Below are 23,209 nucleotides of genomic sequence, written 5' to 3' on the forward strand. Positions count from 1 at the left end.
ATATTTGACCAAATTTCACACTATTGCAACCTCATGTGATATGTGATTTATTTTTCTTTGCCTTTAAAATAATCTCCTTAAAAAGATCTGCTCTCACTGCCATTGCTTGCTGTCATTCTGAAAGCTACAAGAGTGCAAGCACTGTAAAAGCTTTTATTCCATTGCAACAAAATCATTTTAATTCTCATTTTGAAATAAATTGGGAAAGTTAAACCATTTTAACTTCTCCTTATGAACACTTCATGCTCAGATAGCAGATATCCCTTATCTTTGAACCACCCTGATCTCACAGTCACCTGTTCTGTCTTCAGAGAAATTGTTATCTACACTACAGCGTGGACCTCTCATCAACTACGCACTGCAGATATAGGAGATTCCCTGCTTTTACTGATGTGTAAACAATATCTAGACATTGTTACAGTCACTCACCAAAATATTCAAAAGCTCAGTCAGAAGATGTGTACCGCTGAAAGAAAAAACAATTGTGAAACCATACCCAAAAACTTGCTGTTCTGGATTCCAGATCATGTTCTATCACACATGTCCATCCAAGCACCAGTAAAAGGGTGGATTGTCTGTAGCCCGTATTTACTGTACCAACAAACACCAGTAACAGGTTCATACACTAGGAGTACTGAAGGACCAAGTGCTCCCTCACTCCTGTATCTCATACATCACTGGTAGGGATGGCAGTTTCTCCATGTACGGCCAATGGAAAACACCCCAGACCTTTTCAGCACCTCAAGCAGAACCATACAGAAGCAAGTTTGGTGATGGCCTCCCACTGCTGCTCCCACAGACAGCAGGGCCCCACTCTTAGGGACTTGGGTAGCAAGGAACATGTGGAGGCAACTCCAGTAGGGACACCTGAGTTTGCTATTGAGAATGTGTAGCTCTGAGATTGCTGATGGGCACTGCTGAGCAGGAAGGGAAGGATGAATGGATTGATGAGGACATGTAAGGCCAGAAGGGGAATCACATACATACTAAAGCCACAAAAATCCAACAAGTTGTAGAATAATTGAAGTTATAAAGTCACAATAATCCTTTATAATCTCATCTGAAACACAGACTAAATTGTCCCATGATCAGCTTCCATTCCACTTCAAGCCCAGATCCTCTCCAGTGACCCTCCTCCCTGCCTTTTTCCAAGATGAGCGTAGCATTTACTTCCTCATGCACTCAAGAAACTTCCCCTCTCACTCCAATGCTTTCCAGACAGTAAACACAGCCCAGCAATACCACGGGGCAATACTCCCTTGGCCCCTGACTGTCCCATCCAGTCCCAAACTGTTCCTGTTCAGCTGAAGATCTACTGTAACACTTGCAAAAAATACTAGAAAGGATTTGGCACACAGTATTATGTTAATAAAACACATACTCCTAAATGCATTCACAAGCAGAATGAGTGGCAGATAGAAATTATTGCCAAGAAGAGGACACAAGACTCAGGTGCAACTAGAGGCAGACAGCAAGGTTTGTTTGTTTGCTTTTTTTTCCCCCTTTGTTATTTGGACAAGGAACAGAAACTCTTTCACCAACAAGGAGAATCACATCTTCAGGACCTGACACTGTGGCCTCTACAGATAGGTGAGATGAATACAAACACGTTCAGCCTGAGCTCTTCGAAGTGGGAAGAGACAGCAAGAAATGTGTGTATGGGTGGACATTTAACCATGATTAATTGGTTAACCGTGATGTAATAATGTAGAATAAGGGGTGGAATGTCATGGTTTTATAATTTTGTAATTTTGCTATCAGTATTCCACATTGAATGTGCAGTCCACAGAAGAAGACTACATATCCCACAGAACAACACGGTTAGTGATAAGTCATGGGACCAGGACACTATATAATCTTGTTCCCAGGCTGGAGTGTTCTTCTTCTTCTCTCGAACTTCTCGGAGATTGGGAAGCATTCCAGCCATGTTGCCTAGAGTTCACAGTAGGCCTCTCGGTTTTCGGGGACTCTCTCTCTCTGTTTCGTTTGATTTGTTAGCCTCAATTATATTATATTGTGTTATCTTGTATTTCGATATCATATTTAGTAAAAATAAGTTTTTCCTCCTTAGATTGCCACTGTTTTTATCCCATTCCCCTTTTTCCCCCTCCTTTCCGGGCCCCGGGGGCCCTACGGGGTCGCTTCCCCTGTCACGGGCATAGGTAAATCTAAGTAACCCGTGAGAACATTCCAGTAGAAACTAGAAAAGACTACAGTCACTGATGGTCTACAGTGGGTGTGTAATTGTGTGTGTTATGCACACATAATGGAAATAGGGTGTTTAAGTCATCTTTCACAGAAAGGGAGTGAAACAAATTTACAGTTCTTCCTCTTGTGGACTGTGGAAGCTTCTCCTGCAGAGTGAGTCACTGCTGCATGCCAGAGGTCCTGCAGGGCTCAGCAGAGTGAACTGCCCAGACACAACACCTTCCCCCTGCTCATCAACATGTCCCGCATTCTGAGGAGGACCAGCAACACTTCTGAGTCACTGCCATACTTCTACCGTTGCTTGATAGGCTGCTGCTTTGGAGTTTGGCAAATTTTAACACACAGTCTAAGGGATTGGTTGCATAAGCTTCCCCCAAAGGAGGGATGGATTTTAGTTCCTACTCTATGTCAGGAATATTGAAAAGGGCAGAAAACCGGTGAGAATTATCAAGAGGAAATTTCACAGAGTAAATGACACACATAACGTTCTGAAAGGAAAATTCTACCTGTACACTTCTGCTGTTTGCCCATCTCAAAAACTGGAACCTGAATTTAATTGAGAGCAATTGTTAAACAGACGAAGTACAGAAGTGCTTAAAATATTCTAGATCCTGGAAAATATTCTGTTGGTTAGATCAAAAAAAGGATAACAACAATAAGAATGTGAAGTTATGAGTCCATTGAAATTTCTGTTTCATCTGTTCTCATTTGAAAAAAGCATTATATATTCCCAGCCATGATTTTTTGATGTTTCCCAATAGAAAGGATTATATAATTGTGTACATGCTATTATCAATGACACCTCTATGCTACGGAACCACTGACAGTTTAAACTTAATTACAGATGGCAGCTTATGAAAAAATTATAAAGAAAAGATTGGACAGCAACCACAGTGATTTCATGCTTCCTCTTCATGTGTGTTTAGCACAGTATCATTGAGTCCCAAAACTTTAAAAAATAATGTGAGGTATCAATCAGATCCTACCACTGCAAACTGGGAGGTTGCCTTGTTGTCTGAAATGATACCACATAATGTTCGCCACTCAAAGTCCACATCTTCACATTATGCTTCTCCTCAGTCTGTAAGACTGGCTGCTGGCCACATAATGACCACTGCCAAAATAAGCACTAATTAGCTAGCCAGGTTCACAGGTTGTTCAGTTGGGGCTATACAGCATATTGAACAATGGACTTTCATAGCAGCAGCATATTCCCTCATCCCTAAAGATCTGCACTGAAAAAGCAGAATTTGAGTGTGAGGATCTTACCTGCTTGATTTCATTACATGGCATTCATTTCCAGCCCCAGTGAAATTCCCTCCCCTCCATGAATTCACTAATTAAATTGCCAATGGCTTTGATACTGACGCTACCTCACTCCAGGGAGAATTTTGCCTTGCTCTCCAGAGATTATTTTAATGCTTTCCAACTTAAATTGGTAGGCACTTTTTAACCTGTTCCTTCCTGATTCCATCTCACCTCCACCCTATTACTATTAGTGCATTAAGCCTATAACTATTATCTTTTTAGTGAAGGTCTAACACAAAGTAGCTATTAAGCTTTTTAGCTTGCTACATACTATATACATTTTTTCTTCCATCTTCTTAAGTAGGGAACCTGACAATTCCTTTTGTTATTCTCTGGCTTCTTAAGCATTTTAAAAGCATGCTCTTTCTGCCTTCTACATAGTTTGCTAATGGTACCTCATTTGGAGCCTTTGCCATTCTGACTCTTTCTTCAGATTAATCCCCTTCAACCCAATCCCCCCCTCCTGCAATTCTTTTCTCTTTCTATGCAGATACAGTTTTAGTTTGCCAAAGGCACTGAAGGATGATTTTCTTTTCTTTTGTTGGTGGTTCTTTGTAGGGGACAGTGCAGGAGAGCAGGAGAAGGCATTATTTACTGTCTTTTGCTTCCGTGTACCCTTTATCTAAAATATATCTTCTTTCTGTTTTTCAATAGAGATATCAAAGTCTTTCATGGTAAACAGCATTAATTACAAAAGCATATCTCTTCTGCCACTCTCTCCCGAAGTGCTCATGATTTGTCAGACCACTGGACGCTGCCTTTTCAATAGCCAGTCACTTTCATTACAGGATACTTTTTAACTGACTGATCATATAATACATAACCTAAGGTCAAAACTGTTATATATTCCTGGTTTACTAACGATGCTAAAATTTATGGACCTTTTAGGATCTTAAGACTTCATAAAACACGTAAAATGTTTCTGAGCATCTGTACATTAACATCTACATAGAAGACACTTTGCAAATTGTATTTCAGACAGACTTTGTGAATTAATCATTAATTTTTCATTAAGTACTTGGCTCTTCAGTGGGACACTGCACCTCAATAATTATGTATGTTGCCTGTAGAACTGGGCAGCAGAGACTGATTAACAACTCACTGAAACTTCACTGTGTGATATTAACACATAGAGAAATTCAGACTGGCAAGAAACTCTGGAAATCATCTGGTCAAATTCCTTGCTGAATGCATAGCTAACCTCAAGGTTAAACTTAAGTTCAGCATGGGTGACCTGATCTTTCAGCACTTCAAGGTCAAGTGTGAACACTACATCTAGGCAAACACAGCTATGCAACTGGAAAAGGCATAACTGGTGACCTCTGATACATCGCCAGCCCATTGCTGCTTTTCAAGCTCTTTGATCTCTTCAGCAGCTATTAATGCATCCATGTTTACTCTGGTGTTTCTGGAGAATTTCCCAACAGCCTCAATGTTCTTAACATTTCTGAGGTTTTCTGCAACAGCTGAAGGTCATGTCCACTCCTCTAACTACAGAAGGTTTTGTTTGTTTAAGAGATTTTTCTTTAAGTTGTTTCAATAATTTATCCATAAATATAATTTTCTCACCAATTACAGAATCCTTATAAAACCATGTGGAGCTCTTTTTATAACATGCTCTTATTTACAATCATAGAATTACAGAATCACCAAGCTTGGCAATGACCTCCAAGATCACCCAGTCCAATTGTCCACATATAACCAACAGTTTCCACTAAACCACATCCCTCAGTACAACATCTGAATGTTTCTTAACACCTCCAGGGTTGCTGACTCCAACACTTCCCTGAATAAACCACTCCAGCACCTGACCACTCTTAGAAAAGAAGTATTTCCTAACGTCCAGACTGAGCCTCCTCTGGCACAGCTTGAAGCCATTCCCTCTAGTCCTGTCATCAGTTACATGAGAGTAGAGGCCAACTCCCAGCTTACCACTGGCTTCAGAAATCTTTTTCTGTCAGAAAAGTGCACTTCTCCTTTTACTTCACAACATATTCATACTATATTCTATATTTTCAAGTATGTTAAGCTGCATCTTTCAAATTCCAAAGCTATGGACTGGATGCCTGATACATACTGAGAACTATTTTTTTTTTTTTTTTCTCAAGGGATAAAAAATGTACATATGTGTATTTTGAAAATATCAAGTTTTACAGAGAAGATAAACAGCACTGTTGTTTCAAATCACATCACAAAATAGTCTAAACCATAAAGAAACACCACTGTGTGATGACCGATAATATGCTAATTAAGAATTGAAATACAATGTGATTGGGATCAAAAAGATGTGTTGCTTAATATTAAAAATATAAAACAAAAAATGAATACCACACAGTGGTATAGTTTCAGGGACTGATTTTCCTCTACATTACAGGGATACAAATCAGGAGGAATTCCATGAAATCAGTGGAGTTGCAGTCTGTGCAAGCAACAAATCAAGTCCAAAGTGTCCTTAATGCACTCTCCCTTTCTTTTCCCTGTTAGCAGATTTCTCTTCCATTCTCCACAAACAGAAGGGGTAGAACAGAGTATCACTCATTTGTGATAAAGACAACTAACAGTTTCCCCTACCACACCGATTATTTAAAATGTTACTGTAATCCTTCATAAGCCACTACATGTAATTAACAGATGGAGAGGAGAAAAATAACAGGCAAAACACTGAGCAGCACTACACAGGCAGACTCACTGCTGACCCTGCTTGACACAATCTGACAATTCTTGGAGAAAGAACAAAGTAATTCCAGAAAGACTTTGTGACGCGAACTCTGTCTCAAAAGCAAAGTAATCATTCAAGAACATATCAAAAGGAGGAACAAAAAAGGAGATAGGTGGATGATGTTAGACTAAAGCAAGAATGACTCCAAGAGATGCTTTATGGCTAAATCTCCCCTTTCCAAAATCTTTGCTGCATCCTTAGCTTTGTCACAACCCCCTTAGCTAAGCTCAGTTTAAGCAGATTAAAAAATGTATTTTTTTTTTAATAAAAAAGACATGTATATATATATAAATTGTACTTTATCATCTGCAGCTTAGAAAACTAGAATAATAGATAACAAACACAGCGTTAAAAAACTGGAATCTCTGAACTTAGAACATACAGAGACCAAGCATCCGCCCTTGTCACATACCATTGATGACAACTGTGTTAATGTATCACGCAGGACCAGCTCCTTAGCAGTACGGACAGAGTTGTTAGCTGTGCTCACTGTGCAGTTCTGATTTTTCTGCCTTCAGCTTTCACTTCCACCAAAACAACTGACATTAAAAGTTGTTGCAGAAGTTTAGTTAATAGCAACATTCTCTCAGAAATAACACTGGGATAATGCCCCAACTGAGTACTAAATGCATTTATTATCTAGCATCTTGTATAGGAGCTGAAAAAAGTGATGCTGCTAATGTTGGAGTTATTTAAAAAACAAACAAACAAACAAACAAACAAACCACCTCATCCTAATTTCCCTTGTTTATCACCAGAAAAGCTAGTATTCTACTCCTGGCATCCACATAAATCTTATCAACGTATCATCTGCTACCCAGGGCTGGGCAGTTTGGGACCCTGAGATACCTGACATAGTGAGGAATAAAACTCTGCCACAGTACAGGGGTGGAACTGAATGGTTTTAAGGTCCATTTCAGGCCAAGCCTTTCTATGATTCTACTTATTTTTTCCTTACAGAGGAAGCTTAACAGAAACACTTCTCACTGTACTTTTTTAAAGGTATATTCCCATTCTCTGCCCATTTTGGCCCACTAGTTGCAAAAAGAGATTGTAAAGCTGGCAAGAGAAGAGTGGAAATCAGAAAGAAAGAGATTAAAACATTGCCTCGCCTCCATAGGAGCTCTGCCTTGAAGGCTGCCACATGCCCATTTCTTCATGTAACCTTATAAGGTGATCTGACCTAATGAATCATATTATTTATAAATTATACTGAATATTCACTATGATAAATCAGAAAATATGTGATTAAAAGAACTTTATGCATGAAGGGGATGTACAGGCTTTTTATCAGAAAGAGGACGTTTGCATTAAAAGGAAGAATGTCTTAAAATCTTATTGGAGATGGCACAAAATTTAGTTCACTTACTAATATCAGAAAGGAAATTTCTTTAAGATTCTTCTTCCAGTATAATAGGTGGAAACATAATGGGCCTGGACCACATTCATATTTCTGTACAGGTACTTAGACTTTTGAAAAAGGCAATTTATTTTTCTTAGTAGTCTCGCTAAACTTCTGAATTTTTCATCCATTATGAATTTAAATATAAATACATTGTAACCTTAATGGTATCAATTTTATTTGTCAGGGATTTTGAAAACACTTTGCACTATGTGATGTTTCCCATTCATCAAACTAAAATGAATGTGAATAATATAGCAATAACTATAAGTTTTAAAAGGTTACTGGAATGATAGCAAAAAGAAAGGGAATGCGACAGGAAAAAAAATAAAAATAATGAAGCATTGTAAAACATTAAAAAGTAGAAATAAAGAAAATAATTGAAAAGCTTCCAGGAGTTTTGCAATATACTGGGAAGAAAAACTAAGCATTGCCAACAAGTCACAGGTACACAGCACAAGAGAAATTAAAGGCACTGCCAGAAGGGAGTGATAGTAGTTTTGTATCTATAATTCATTAATCTTGAGGGATGCAAGATTACATAATGTCCTACAGAGTGTTTTCAGAATTCATAAGTTGGGATGGCTTATGAAACACAGAAACAGTTTGGAAATTATTGACTCACATTTTTCTGACTGTGCTGAATGCTCTCATGGTTTGAAGTTCTATTTGATTCCAGTGGTAAGACAGAGTAAAAGAAAAAAAAGCAGATCCTTGGATCCTTTTCATTCTCTTTCTCAGTTATCATCACACTATCCCAGTAATTTGAATGCCCTGTATTAATATTTCAGCCTGCCACTTCCATGTACACTTGCGCCTGTCAGTGTGTGCCCGTCTTCACCCACTTGTATGCCCTAATCAATGACAATCAGGGCTTCTTGGTTTAATCTGTATTTGATTCATGCGGTTGCCTTGACTGAAAAGACACGTAGAAATATTGTGTTCAAAGCACAGGAGGATTAGAAGTCATCACCACCAGAAGTGAAAGACTGCTAATTGAGCACTTCCCAATAACTTAGCAATTCTAATCAAATCTCCCTAAAGAAGCATGCCAACAGTAACAACGACAATTGCATGAAGAAACAACAGGAGGTAGCAGATAAACAGTACTGGAAGAATTACTGAAGACACCATCTTTGGTGATTTTCAAAGAATGTTATTTAGGTTCTGATTGGTGATCGTCCAAATGTCTTTGACAAGAAGACACCTTAAATGACAAGAATGAGAATCAGATTTTTTAAACTGCTGCCATTTGAAGCACTATGTTCTGTTAAAAGTAAGCAAAGCTCAAGGGAAATCCATTAATGAATGTCCATACCTTGGGGTTAATAGAAAGCTCTCACCAACAACTAAGCTATCAGTTTTCCTTTAGACAGAGAGAGTAAAAATAATAATTCTTAAAGAGTATTTTCATCAAATATATCCCTTCAGATAAGGAAAAGCTATACAGAACCATTATCTTGACTGATAAGATAATATGCATTGGTCAAAAAGAACATTTCCAGAAAGTCCTTTTTTATACACAGAAATAAAATATTATGGCAAGGTTGGCTGTTGTAGTGATGAATTGCTATTAATTTCAGATAAATCTTTGACAGCTGTTGGAGTGTATTGCTGTGTATATTTCCAACATGTGATCAGCTAAGGATCCTGCAGCTGAAATACTTGATGGTTGGCCGTATAAAGAGGAACAATTGCATGCAGGAGACACTGTAAGCCTTGAAGCACTGTGATGGATTTTATAGCTGACACTTTTTGCATTGTACATGGATCTGCGCCTATGGTATGTTCAAATATGCTCTTTTGTCTCTGATCAAATGATCTAAATTGCCTTCAACTGAGTTACTGAAGGAACTGTCACTGTCATCTTGGGAATTCTTCCCATCTGAGAACAGGTTTTTTCATTATTTCTTTTTTAAAGCCACTGCCATGTTGTCTGTTGGGTTGAACTGCTGTTTCCTGGAAATCCCTACAAACTCCCTTCAAAATTACCATTTTTTACTGCAGTTCTTTCATTCAAAAGCTGACAATTTTTTGTTTGTTTGTTCCTCCCGCAGTAGAACTGATGAGCTGGTAACATCTCTGAACGTACTGCCAAATATATTGTGCACAGAAAAGCGTATTGGTTTTATAAAGTTAGGGATCTTCTTTAAGAGCTGCTGGATAGGAAATCTGTGGCATTTAAAATGTCACAGGAATCTTTTTAGTATCTCTATCAGCAACAGTAACTACCAGGTTTTAGAGTGGAGTGACTCAGTCCAGTCAGCCTCTGCAAGTTTATCTGGAGATCACAGTGATGCCCAGGGTCTTATCTGTCTCTGTCATCTCTACCTTTGTCAAGCCTCCTATACCAGTAATCACTTCCCCAAAAGCATTTTCCCCTTGCATCGAGTAGGATATTTAGAACAAGTTCACTGCTAAGAGGTTACTTAGTGGTTTTCATTCAGGTTGTCTTTACTCAAGCAGCAAAGCAAAGCAGCTTTTCCAACACAGTGATACTCTTTCCTCACAACAACCACTGAGGCTTCAGTGTCCATCAGCCACAGTCTCAAGTTTGCTCACCACAGCCTTCACAGCAAGTCTGTGTTTTCAACTGCTGCACTCCACACTCAGTGTGAAGCACAGTCATGGTTATCCTGATCATAAGTTTGGATTACAAAGGAGGCATCCTCGCCATGCTTGCGTTAAGTTACCAGAGAATTTACCTTGTTTTAGCTTGTGAGTATATAACCTGAAAGTATTTAACCACTACTTCTAAGCTAGCTCGCCTGTGGCTAGTCCAGATGACCATTACTCAACTTTTCTCAGTAGTTAATTCTCATAATCCCATGCTCAGTAACAATCAAATGCTCTGCAGCCTGAAAGGCAGGTGCCAGGCTGAAGGAATAGCCGTGGCCAGCCAGGGCTGGGCCAAGCTACTGCCAGCACAGCAGCTGTAAGGGGCAGCTGGTCGGCTCCTGGTCCCCACTCCAACCCAATCCCAGCCAAGCTGAGGGACTTAACTACCTAATTCTGTCTAAAACAGAATTCTCACCTCCTGTTATATTTCGTAACCAGCATACAAGCAAACACACATTTGAGAATAAAAGCCATGATAATCTGGAGCACTGCTCTTCTGCTCAATGACCACTCAACTGCGGCAGCCCCTGCAGCAGCTCCATGGCAGTGCGAACAAGTAGGACTGTGACCCCAGGAGGCTGCTCAGGAGCCCTTACACGTGAGTAGCCTGGAAGGAATGGTAGCTTGTTCTCTATCTGTTAAACAGTTTCAGATCAACTTCTTCTGTCATAAAAAGCAAAACCACTCCTTTTCAGTCTCAGGAACTGACAAGAAAAACCAATTTACAATAGTAACTGGTGATAGATTACATTAGCATAAATAACAATACTGATTACATAACAGGCATTCTATTGATCTCTGTGATCATTTTTGTGATCTTATTTATCATTTCAGTGACTACTGATCTTTTTTTATCAGACTGACTCATTCTTACTGCTGTTCCACATATCAAGCTTAGCAATATCAAACAAGCTCTTAAATGCTACGAGAAGCTGCAGTGGTGTTCATCTCACAATGCTCTCACCTCCTTCTCTCTTCTCCCAGCTGCTATACATCTGTAAAACATCCCAGCCCCTTACACCTTGAAGTTATTCTCATCTCACAGAAGTGATAAACTTTCAGCCTGCCTACAACACTCATTTTCTGAGTTGCTAGACTTGAGGAATGCTTTCTCTATGAAAGTGGAGCTGATTTGTGTCACACAACTGAATTCCCTCACATCTCATTTCACAGCCACGAGGGCCCCATTTACAAAAGGAGAACATGCTGGTGTGAAGGAAGATCAGTGTGAAGCAAAGGGTGCGGCTTATCATACCCTTTGTGCCAGGTTCAGTCTACAGAGGAAGAAAGTGTTTCCTAAATAGCTTTCCTAAACATGTTGAAAGCACTTTTTCACAGATGAAGGCAAACACACATGCTATAATTGAACTAGCAGTCAGGAAAGGAAAATATTAAGCCGTGCCGTAAAGACTGAAAGAGAATGAAGCAGAACACTTGGGAATTCTTTCCTCTGAAAAAACAAAAACAAAAACAAAAAAAAACAACAAAAAAAAACCAACAAACCACATGTTTATGTCATCTAGACACTAAGTACACTACTTTGAGAAAAAACTGTTATATTATCTGAGTAAACATGTCAGTCAAAAACAACAACCAGCAATTTACAAAAATGATGCTTGATTATTTAACACTGAAAGAGTACGGTTCCATGGGGAGAAATGTTTTTATTTACGTACTGTATCTGGAAGAGTTTCTGGTTGAGACTGTATAACCATTGCAACTATTAAAGGCTTTGTTAACTCAGCAAAACTCCCCATACCTACTACTGCATTTTTAATTGTCCTTGGCTCTACTTTCTCTACACGGCTCCTTGACAGTCAGTTTCTCACTCCATGTTCCTTCCAAGAGACATAGTTCTGCTAGAAGGGGAAGTGAGGTTCCTGTCTTATGAGGAATAAGGCAGATTCTCAAACTGGGATTTAGCACTGTGATTCTTGAGTACTCCTATTTAATTCACAGTGCTCAGCAGATCACCTCATCAGACTTTAAATCGTTAAATATACCCACACACAAAAGGCAATGAGAAATGACAGAATTGCACATTGTTCCCCAGCTATTGAGGTATTCATTACTGTAAGCTAATTTTCTCATTGTACTTCTGTGGGGTTTCTCCTAACTTAACATTCTTTTAAGGTCGCCTGTGTTGAGGGAATTATCTTGTTTTTCAAAGCAAATTTTAGCTGATTACTAAGTATTTACATACTGTAATTTGAATGTCTAATTATACAATTAGAGTAAATACATGTAATATGGTTTATTTTCCACAAAAGCTGATAAGGTACGTTGCTTTTTGCATTCCAGTGTTAGGAGATTTTCACTGCTTTCTATACAGAATACAGACATTCACACTAAAAGCTCCTGGTAAAAGATGCTTTCTCATCAATCAGCGTTTTCCAAACAACTCAAAACACACTTCTGACAAAAGCGAGGAAAATGATGTTTTGAGCTTTTTCCCTTTTCTATGAAGCCAAGAGGGTGATCTGCCTTAATGCTAAAGGCTATAGCAACCAGCACCACCTTCAACTATTAAAGCTAGTGATTGCTTCAAGTCTCTATATTTCTCCCTTGCAAGAGTGAAGTATAAAACTCCTTCTATCTTAAAATACCCAGCACTACATGGTAATTCACATGCTGACTCCATAAATACACTGCTGCTGGGCTAAAGGATGGTTTCCTATAACATGTATTGAGATTTACAATAATACTTCATTTGATAAAGTAAGGAAAGGAGCACTTGGGAAGATGAGAGGAGAAAAATTTGCCCTGGTTTTGGAGCTGCTTCCTCCTTAAGCAGCTGTAGAAAATAACATCCTAATTAGTGGGCAGGAAGGTGTTTCTTTGTTCTTAACTGCAGTAAGGCACTGAGCTGGGGAGAGCTGTCAGTCTACTTAGCTCCTCCTCAAAAATCTTGAACATTTCTATATCCACCTTCCTCTATCTCTGAGGTCTCAAACATAATTCTATTTCTACATGTTTTCCAAAGGTAGGTAAAGATTCTGCTGTCCTTAATCAGATCTCACAAAACTATATACTATAAAATTAATATATCTGAATATTAGAAAAGAAAGATGTTCACATTCCAAATACGCATCAGAATAATTTTTAAGAAGTATTTCTTAAAATTCTGGGACCCTCAGTAGAATATAGCCAAGTTTTAAGGTTGGTGAACATCTATTTAATTTTCAACTTATTTTTAGGTCTCTCTGGCCTCAGTGAGATATAAGGAGGCATCTTAATTTCCTGTTCAACCAAGACCTCAGTTATTAGGACATTAATGCATTTACAACATATTTTTTCTTTTGTAACGTGCAACTTACAAACAAAATGTGAGGAATATTATTTTTGGCAGCATTCCCCAAGGGAGGCTGGATCTATAAACACATGTTTGTAATGCATTTGTTAATGCAATTCTTTTTCCATTCTCTGACAGTTACAGTATAAATAACATTTTCACAATAGGAAGCAATCCAAATACAATCAAAACAGTGTATTAATATCTGTTAAGGTAATCTTCAACTTTGTAGCTGTTTCAGAGCTGCATTTTGTGAGACTATAAGAGAACAGACAGAAACATGAGGCTGCAGCCACAGATCACATCCTGCTCCACACACCAAGCCTCACTAGGAGAGCAGAGCTATACATTGTGCTGCTTTGCAGTGGAAGGGGAGTATTTCTGTGTCACCCAATGACAAATGTATAGACATTATTCTTTCAGCTAATTCTCAGCACTGGTGTGGACCCTCCACAAATCCAGAGTCTCACCTGAAAGCCTGTGCAGACAGGAAGGCAGAATGCAGCCCCAGGTCCTTTCCCACAGACAGCATCCAAACACTTTTCTGAGAATGTGGAAGAGGGGTCTCTGTCTACTTCACATATGTAGTTCACATCTACTTCCACAACCTGCCCATCAAAAGCATTTCAATCCCAAAGAAAAGCTAATCCCAGCCATCAAGATTCCTAGCTGAGTGAGATTGGAAGACTTCTTGTATCAGACAGAATAAAGCAATTCCGTTTGTATAAAAATGAAATAAATCGCAAAGAAACAAATGCTTACCAACCACTCATTTATATGTGATGGACTAAGGAGCAGACATTTGAGTGTGACAAACAAATCCGAAAGCATCGTGGATTCAAAGCAACACAAGGAATCCCTAAGATGTTTTTTTCCAAGAACTTGCCAGTTAATTAAGAAATACACAGAAGCAGAAAATCAGCAGATTGGAAAACTCTGCAAAAGATCCAGAAGTTGGAAAAAAATGTGGCTTGTGAATATTTTGTTCAAATTAGTATTCTGGCAGCTACATTTTGAACAAGCTGTAATTTGTATAAGGCACCTTCTGTTAAATTTGTGGCACAGAATTACTAGGAATGATCCAACTTGAAATGAAAGCATGGACTTTCATCAGTATGTTTATTTACCTTTACTCATTCAGGCCTGGAATACTGGGAATGAGATATTTTATGTAAAAGACATGAGATCAACAAAAGAATAATTTTCCTTCAAAAATAAAAAAATGTGTTTTATCACTCCACAGAAACAAAAGAAAAAGGACCTGAATAAGCCTTTGGCCAACACTCAAGTTCTGACAGCCACTGTTTTACATACTGATTTTGTGCAACAGTCAAACTCATGGCTAGCAGTGAGGTTTTCAGAAAAAGAATTAAGAAAAGGGCTAATCTATCAGCTATGTTGTCAACACTACATTGAGAGAGATGAAGGCAGAAGTATTAGTCTGTCAAAATCAAAGCCCTGGACAATGCTCACTTCTGCAGCGTGCCTGAACTGAAAATTTCTGCCACATATTTTATTTTTGAGCATTTACTAAAAAGCTAAATCACTTAAAGCGGAGTGTGCAGCACAGAAGTGACAAAATAATCTGGTAGAGAAACACATTTGACAAATTATAACTTAAAGAAAAATGAATGAATGACTGTTCTTGCTAGGATAATACGGAAACTAATGGGGAAATAGATCAAGCAGCATGAATTGTTAAAACAAGAAAACAACAAAATTATTTTAGCAGTACAGCAATGTGTGTTCATTTCACCAACATTATTTCTGAACCAATGTTTTATGCTTCTTGATTTCTTGTTCCTTCTAACTAGCAACTTCAGACAGAGTGTTACGTTCAGTACAAATACCTAGGAGTCCAAACAGGTAATTTTGCTTTCCCATCATTGATCAGACATACTTTTTCCAAAGATATCCACAGTTGTTCCATGGCACAAATATTATTCTCCAAACATCAGAAACCAGAATGGTTATTACAATCACTGATACAGAGAATAATGTTCTAACACCAGTCTAGCTTTAGAGGCCATTCAGCACAAGGAGTGTTGTAGAGGCTATTTAGAACCACACCATTGATTCCAGCTGTGCTACTTTGTCATTTTATAGGTTACCTTGTGCACAGTTCCTCTAAAATATTTTAGTCATTCAGAAAGGATGTATCTTAGTAATTGAATGGCACAAGGTATGCACGTACCTGATCTACAATGCATGACAACACAGAATATTTTAGCTTTGACAGAAAGTGTGATATACATATAAATCATCTTTCACTCTTTTCATTTATAACAAATGGCTTTCATAACCAGTACCAAATTGTCACAATACAATCAGTTTTCATACTTTGTTGATCAAAATATGATTATTAGAATAAAATTAGGAAGATAACATTTCTAGATAGATGCAAACAGTGATTATGGATAATCCAAAGGAAAACCCTGGAAGTTATGATAACATACATTAACAGACTGTTAATCAGTCTTGCAATGAGTATGCTGGAAACCATCATCTCCCAGGTTTTGAAAGAACTGCATTCATCCCTCTCTACTGATTCTTAGAAAGTAAATAATTCTATAGGCAATACAAACTGTACAGTCATGGAATAATTCAGGTTGGAAAAGACAAAAAGAGATGATTGAGTCCAACCTCGTCAAAGCTAGATCCAAGGTAAGCTGGACATCACAATCTGCCTCAAATAAAAGGGGGACCAGACAGCCAAAATCTATGAAAAAATATTCTAGATGTACTGCCACCTTATGTCACAAAAAGGAGTACATAACACCAGAAACAAATAGAAATACTGAAGTCATATTCATCAGAACATGGCATACAAAGAAGATGCCTATGAACAACTTCATCAAACACCCCAAGGACTTGCAGAGCCTCTACATTCAGTAACTTTTTGTAGCGCATGATATAAACAAATGTCCTACAACACAGCTCCACAGACAGCCTGTGTCAGGCTTCAGAATATCAGGAGGAAAGCAACAAAAACACTGCCAAATTCACCACTCCCAGAACAGAGGGACTGCAATTCTGAGAAATGCAATGAAAACCTCAGGAGGAGAACGTATTTACCTATATTTACCAAAAGGAAAATATAGGGGTGTGTGAAGAACAATGCAAAAAAGGTGTTATGCGGATTAAATACCAGGACAAACTTGTGAGCTAGGATGTCCTTTCTATATATATTCACTTCTCATTCATTATCACTGATAGGATTGCAAAAAACATTAAAAATAGAAAAGCTACCCAGATCAATTTGATTTTAATTATGTTAAAACAATCAGACAATTAAAAAAAAAAAAAAAAAAAAGCCAAACCTGTCAGACTGACTGAACCTGTGCTATAGTAAAACAAAATGATTCTACTTTCAAAAGCACACAGTTTCTTTCTAATACATGTGAATCTTTATTCCCTCAATAAATGTAAAGTAGACTCCACTTACATGGGATATTTTGTGAAGGATATGGAGTCACATAAATGACTTCAGAAAAAAAAAAAAAGGTTTTACTTTTCTCTCTTTGACATAAAATTATTTTCCTCTTTATGGGTAAATCGTGAAAGTATTTTTAAACAAAGTCTTATCATGAACTTATTAGCATGCATGTTCTGTACTCACATTTAAGATCTATTTATAAAATCAATTCTGTTCTGGGCTCTGACAAACAAAACTGAAATGCAGCTGCATGACATGTTGATAATTTTCATTAGTTCTAAAAAGCTTCTGTAGAAATTACAGTCTTCCTTGTTCTTACTAAATCCTCCCAGTGAACACATAGGAAAGGTGACTTCTTTATACTTTCTTACTTCTGAATGGAAAGACATGCTGTAGTCCATGGTCATTCAACCACAGGGCTATGAAATCATCCCACAACTGAAAATCTACACCTAACAGGAAAGGAAGATGAAGGCACACCCACTTCTGCTATGCCCTCCTTCTGGCTAGCACAGCAATTCCCAGTGACCCCTTCCTCCATAACTGCTCTCCACAGGGAACTTCCCAGCACACCTCATGGATACATATTCCTCTCTAAGCAGGCACATACAGATCGGCAGCTTCAGTCCTACAGGAATTACTGAGCTCCTGCCTACGGCAGATGTTTGCTGTGCAATATGGACTCAGTATTGGAGCAGACTGATTCCAAGCCATTCATCTTTAAGGAAAAAAAGATGAATACAAATTCCACAGGAAAAGAAAAAAAAGAGAGAGAGAAGAAAACTGTAAAGTAGACAAGCATCTGAGGACTATACACATTGTCAAAGAAAAATAAATCAAAAGCAGTCACTTGACTGGAAAGACAAAGTTTTATCCCCTTAACTCCCAAATGATTTCAGCAGTAGTCTTCTAAGTACCCATGGACCACATCTTTTTAAAGATGATAGTTCTGAAGATGCAGACAGGCAATGACTTTGACATTTATAAGCTCCTGACTACGTTTGTTTCAAAAGAAGTTAGTGCATGAGAACATTACAGAATTTGCTAACTTATCCTCTCAGTATCATAAATATTTTTGTGCAAGTCACTTTTCAAAAAGAAACAAAGGTTTACAAAAGGAAATAGTGGTTTGTTTTTTTTTTCTGATTGTTTTTAATGTTCTTCACTTTCAGAATATCAAAACACAACAAAGTTGATTGGCCTTTCTGATGTGCTTAAAATGCCAGTAAAACTTACCCATTTTTGGGAAAACTGCTATTTCTTTAATTCTGTAACAGATAATGAGGACTGGCTTCTTTGTAACTCTAGTGTGATATTTTTGTGGGTGGACTTCAAAGCACACAGTGTGTAATTAGGGCCAATTCAGACAGTTTCTTTGTTTTCTGGTGGATACACAACTGAAGAAAAAGGTTGGTGGTAGCATTGCACTTTTGGTATTTGTTGTTGTTTTGCTTTTTGCTTTTTTTTTTTTTTTTTTCTTTTTGCTAAGTACACACTGTATGATTGGAGATAAAGTGGAAAGGGAATCTCTGCTATTATTCATTTGTGTGTAGTTACACTTTAAATGACATGATGTGATATTAAATGACATGTCCCACAGAATATGTAGAGAGAATGAAGATTTCACCAACTCAAATGCAAACGATTTAAGAAAGAATGGCAATCAGGAAAAATTTAACTGCTCAAATCTTCCTGTTGGACAAGTAATAGAAGCCAGTATGAGCCACGTGTGAAACACAAAAAGGAAAATCTCAGTAAAAACTGCCCACATTCCACTGTGCACATCAAGCCGCGCTACTGAAGATAATGAAAGAAATGCTATTCTCTTCAGCTGGTCTTGAAAATGCACGCTGTCAGCAGCTCTGCAAATCAGGATAACATTAAATGAACGGTCTGTACATAATTACTGGGTATAACAAAACTAAACCAAAAAGCAAAATATGCTTTTGTGAACAAAAAATGCGACATCATCCCTGTGTGATTTCTCTTTATGTAACAGTACTGCAACAAGTGACTAATGCACAACCCTATTAAATGCAAAATAAGTACCATTCTGGTAACCGTTTCCATACATTCTTACCAGACAGCCATAATCCTCAAATGTCTGTATTAAAAGAATAGTAAAGAGAACAATATGTGATATGTGAATAATAACATATTGATTTATAATCTTCTACTTAAAATGGCACTTTAAAATTTCACTGTGAATAAATACGAGTAAAAAATTCCAACCACTCTTCTGTTCATCTGTGAAGCCAGTTACATAACAAACTAATAAGGCAGCTCAGAAGTCTAGAAACAGCCTGGTTTTGGGTTATTATATGAAACTAACATGCAGTCAGAATTGCCCCAGATCACCGATCATATGGACATCTACATAAGCAGCTCAAGGTTCACTCTTTTTTCTGCCTTCCCATCAATGTATTTTGGTAGTTTTTTTTCCATCTTTTTTTTTCTTGTTCATTTCACATATTTTATTTCAGCTGAGCAGAAGAGACTACAGCTCTATGATTGGTATTCTTCAGAGGTAGAAGGTCCTATTCAGGAGTATCCCATTCCAGTCTGGGAAAGATTCAAGCAATGAGCTCTCCAATTGATAGTTCAGATGTACTAGCATTATAGCTAAGCATGGTTCACACATAAAATTGCAAGTATACTGAAATAGAAGGAAACTGCTGTTCTCCTTCAGGATAATATTAAATTATCTTGTATGTAATGCCAGTATAAATAATGTTAAAACAAATTCTGTTAACAGTTAACATTAATAAAACATAGCATATACTAATAACAGATTATTTCATTTCCCTGTCAAAGTTGAAAAGACCCTTATTGCTTATTCATTTGGCTTTGTTTTTGAAAGTCAACAGAGCTTTTTATTTTTTTCCCCTGTAAATTCCAATCTTATGAATATTCTTTATATATTTTCTTTAAGAGGAAAATTAATAATTAATAATTTCTCAAGGTTTTATTCCAACCACTGTGTTACTGGGAATTTCATTTAGCTCACTAAAGGACAAAATCTTTTCTCAAAGCTTTTGTAACAGAATGTTTTTGCCTTGACTGCAACAGTCATGGTAAGAAGAATTGATTAAATAAATTATTTTAATGCAAGCAACATAGAAAGCAATTGTAGATGTATTTGAAACTTATTGTCATCGATACTTTTCCCAACCTACGAAGATCCTATTTACTTATTTATTAAGATGTTACAGAAATTTATATTTTATATAAATTTAGGTCACTAATATATTTTAGTACTACATACTAATACATACAGTATTAGTGTGGCATTTAAAAAAAAAATAGCAAAGAGTAAATGTTAAAAAGAAAATGTAACACCTAGAATATAAACTCAGTTTAAAAAGTCATACAAAGATACTTACAATGTATATATAAACTAGTAGAAATTCATGGTCCTGGAAGCTATAATTTATTCTCAGGAAAAATAACACATCAGTTGCATAATACCTGTTTCTTGACCTTGGTATCAGCCAATGCAATCTGAGAAAGCTGGGTGGAGGTTTGTGTTAGAAGCCAGCTGGGTTCCTCTGCTAAGCTTTTACACAGCTGTGGTGAAAAATGTGGGGCCAGGAGCAGCACACACTGCCAGAGCAGAGGTGCAGGCTGGTCCCCACTGCCTCCTGTGTCATCCAGCACAAACTGGAGAACTTAAACATCTACCACCTGCTTTGTGTGAACATGTGTAGGTCACTGCAAATGTAATGCCTCCTATTTATTTCCATGGAAACTACAACAGATGCAAAGAGCAAAATAACACTATATGATAAAAAAAATTCTCACTGTTCTTCTACATTCCTCATCACCAATTTCTGTGCATTTTTGCCAGTGGTGGACAGGAGCCTGTACATGACACACTCATGAAAATCTGCACGAGCAGAGATGTCCTGTTGTAGCCACTGCTGAAACGTACCACCCGCCGCCTCACTATGCTCACATCCATTGTCTGATGTGTCTCCATAAACATTCAGCAAGTGTTGAGGAATGTCACTGGGTGCCATTTTTTTCGCATGGAGGAATTCAATTCCACCCCTCTGCATCATAAACATTTCCACGTCAGATGTAATTCTGTCACAGTGCCCCTCTGCTGCCATCTGTCACATGGCAACAAATGTGGAATATTGGTGGAAAGGTTTAACCTCTGCTACCATCCCACCAACATTCATTGTGGGCCAAAATAATAAGACAGGTTACTCTACTTTCAGAGTAGCCCTTGTTCATGAAGTTCTGAAACACAGTAACTGCCTCAGCATCAGTACTATTTACACTTACACCTGATGAAAATGAGCACTCCCTATTATATGAGCCCTGTAATGTAATCATTTGTTAAGAGGGCTTCCTGCAAGGGTATCAATATTAAAGATAAACCAACGTATTCACACACAAAACAAAAATTCTTCATTATTAAATGAAAACCAAATTCTAAACAAAATAAACAGATATCAGGGGATAAAGGAATATTGGGGTTTGGGCTACATTCTCAAATTAAGCCAGATCTGGAATCATAAAAGAAGAAATATCCCATGGATTTTCACCATTATGTGACGTTGCTACACTAACAGAGATGCTGATAAACAAAATTTACCAGAGTATCAGAATTCAAAATGTAGAATACCAAAATGTTGCTGATGGGTTAATTATGTTTTTCCAAGCTATTCAGACAATTAGATGGACTAAGTTCAGAGCTATTTTTGCAATGACAATGGTCTTGTTTTGTTGTGGTCTATTTAACAAACTATTGGACTTGTTTTCTAAAGCTTGTTTACATTCCTTTACATCCAAACATTATTGATATTCTGTCCTTTGGATTGTAGTGTCACGACAGCAACACCAGGCAAATAGCTTGAGACAGCATAAAACTCCTCAGAGCTTTTGCCATAAATCAGATACAGTAACTCTGCAGGTCTTCCTTACTTAAAAAGGCCCAGATTATGCTAAATTACTTTTTAAATTTTATTACTTTTATAAACCCTAGACATAATGGCTTCAATTTAGCACACTACTTCAGAATTTCAATATGCATACATTTGTATTTATACGTGTGTGCCCCGGTTGCGCAAGTGGTAGGAATGCTGCCTTGCAACACCAGGGCCTGGGGTTCGAATCCCCCCTGTGGTGCAAGTGGTAGAAGTGCCGCTCTGCAGCACAGAGGCTCGAATCCCGGGAGTTGGACTCGATGATCTCTAAGGTCCCTTCCAACCCACACGAGATTATTACTACTATTACTACTATTACTATACGTACATATATATACTCATACATATACATATATATATGAGGACAAGTCCTCAGCAACAAAGCACTAATTTTCAACATAGTCACCACCAGAAGCTATTCATTTTCACCAGTGATGAATAGGAGCCTGCATGATGTGCTCATAAAATTCTGCATCAGTGGAGGCAATCCACTGTTGCTGTCACCGCTACAGAAATGTACCACCCGCCACCTCACTGTGCTCACATCCACTCTATGGTCCCCAAAAACATTCAGCAAGTGTTAAGGAATGTCAACGGGTACCATTTTTTTTTCTGCACAGAGGAACTAAATTTCACAGCCTCCATGTGAGACACCATTTTCTCAAATTGCTCCTCTACTGTTATTTGTTGCACAAGACCAAAATATAATGGATCACCAGTGGAGAGGTTCAACATGTATGGCGATCCCATCAACACCAACATCCACCTCTGATGTTGTGGGCCAAACCAATAAAATAAGAGGCATTACTTTCAGAACAGCCTTCATAACAAATGAACAGACTCCAAATATGAAATTTAACAGAGAAAATTGTAAAATTATATAATTAAATGCCGTTTCTTTCCTTCTGGGTACCATTACTCACACTGTGCAAATGTATTATGCAAAATAACATTAAAACAGAATCTGCATTTTACCCTTGGGTTCATTCAATATTCAAGATGAGTTATAGAAAAAGAAGCTAATTTGGGATGAAAATAAAGCAGTTAATAAAAAGACTTTTTAAAATTGTCATTCAAGCATCAGTTCAAACAGAGATATGAGAAGAACAATGTGGATTCTAGTTTAGGACACCCAAATATCTACTTTTCCTACATAGTGCACATCCCAAGGGACCTGTAAGGACTGTCTTCCTGCTTTGGTCAAAAACAACAACAACAAAAAACAAAAACACCGATTGCTATTACTAATTTTTAATAGTACTCTACATATTATCATTCAAATGCATTACTG

The 23,209-nt window shown here is 37.7% G+C and overlaps 1 protein-coding gene across 6 annotated transcripts in view; it reads right to left on the reverse strand.

Moving 5' to 3' along the window:
* The window catches only part of TENM2 (teneurin transmembrane protein 2), a 1,410,959-nt gene that overhangs the window by 614,507 nt on the left and 773,243 nt on the right, over positions 1-23,209 (reverse strand). The window lies entirely within an intron of this gene.

This window comes from Coturnix japonica, chromosome 18, assembly GCF_054131305.1.
Source record: "Coturnix japonica strain WE chromosome 18, WE-NBRP24, whole genome shotgun sequence".
NCBI classification, from domain to species: domain Eukaryota; kingdom Metazoa; phylum Chordata; class Aves; order Galliformes; family Phasianidae; genus Coturnix; species Coturnix japonica.